The sequence below is a fragment of the Saccostrea echinata genome, unplaced genomic scaffold (assembly GCF_033153115.1).
Source record: "Saccostrea echinata isolate AGI-Se365-2 ecotype Australia unplaced genomic scaffold, CSIRO_AGI_Sech_v1 ptg000022l, whole genome shotgun sequence".
In the NCBI taxonomy this organism is placed as follows: domain Eukaryota; kingdom Metazoa; phylum Mollusca; class Bivalvia; order Ostreida; family Ostreidae; genus Saccostrea; species Saccostrea echinata.
This window is the reverse complement of record NW_026889771.1, coordinates 9,995,477-9,996,846: the sequence shown is the minus strand read 5'-3', so window position 1 is coordinate 9,996,846 and position 1,370 is coordinate 9,995,477. Positions and strand designations below refer to the sequence as shown.

The 1,370-nt window shown below is 32.8% G+C and overlaps 1 long non-coding RNA gene across 1 annotated transcript; it reads left to right on the top strand.

The window, feature by feature from the left end:
- On the top strand, positions 1-1,370 carry LOC133190389 (uncharacterized). Its single transcript, XR_009721590.1, has 3 exons — positions 1-104; positions 726-794; positions 911-1,370. It is a non-coding gene; the product is annotated as an uncharacterized LOC133190389 (long non-coding RNA).

The window sequence follows — 1,370 nt, the reverse complement described above, 5'->3', positions numbered from 1 at the left end:
ACACAGGATCAGATATATGAACCAAGGAAAGCAAATACATAAGGAGACTGACGTTTTTTAGGCATCATATCCGGAATTTTCTGGTGTAAACAACGACAGTTGCGGTAAGATTATGTATATTTTAGCACATTAAAGTTTCAGTTTTTTTAAATAATAACTTAGTACAAAGATAGAGGAACAAAGAATGCCTTTTTTAACCATTTTGTAGCATTGTAGAAAGATAAAATAGTACGGTTATTGGCCATGTGGGGAACAAGGGTTTTTGTGATAAATTCTGATTGGGGAGGGAGGGGTGGAAGATGGGGGTAATTATCAAGCCTTTGGCTTCCTAGTTCTAATTCATTCCATTTTTTTCAAGTTTACCAGAGACGAATTATTTATTTTCCCTTCAAAAACAATTCTGTAATTTGTATAAACTCAAATTTTTTCGAGGGGGGGGGGTAGGTTGGGTTCGGGGGGGGGGGGGGCAGTGCAGTTTATTTAAATAACATTGGGGCACACATTTTGTTTACTCTTTCAACATTTTCAAGGACAGATTGTTTATTACAAATATTTTTTTAAAAATATTTTATAAATCAGTCCCCCCCCCTTTTTCTTCTCCAGATGGTTGTCCCCTAAGAAACCCCAGATTAAAGAAAAGTAATTTCAATGGTACAATTGTATGGAATTTGGTGAACTCCGCTGGATCTTTTGGAATTTCAATTTATAATTATTGTTAATTTTAGTCAGCAGAACATTGAAGAAAAGCTGATTAGTCATGGAGGAAGAAGATCCCTCTCAAGAAAGTATTGCAGGTGTGTGAGCTAAACAAAATCTATATAGAATTATTTTGGATGTGAAAATGTGTGTTTTGTTGAGGTAATGGTTCATTAAATTTTATTATTATATCATTCTGTTCTATATTTCACAGTGATGAAGTCAGATGAGATGACAGGTTGTGTGATTTGAAGATGGACTTCTGCAACAAAGTAAACACTCCTCTACCTTTTCCATACAAAAGAAACAGCAAAGCAGAGAGATCGAAACATTTGGTAAAAGTACAAAGAAAACAGGATTAGTTAAACTTGTGAAAAATATCAAGACTATTGAAGAGCAGATTATATGCAAAAAGAAAGATCAAGACTACAATTGGTAGCTGAATCAGTAGTCTGGCCACATTAATTACTTTTTAATTAGCTGTTTGTACATTTAAGGTAATCTGACTGAGTTACTAAAATTGTTATTTAACAAATATTTCAAATAAATAAAAGATTTTTGAATAACAATCAATAGATGCTATTAAGAACCTCAATCTCCAACCCCTTTTCTTCAAATAACAATTTTTGCCCATGATCATTTTTGTAGTTTTTAAAACTCTGTTTTGTATTATT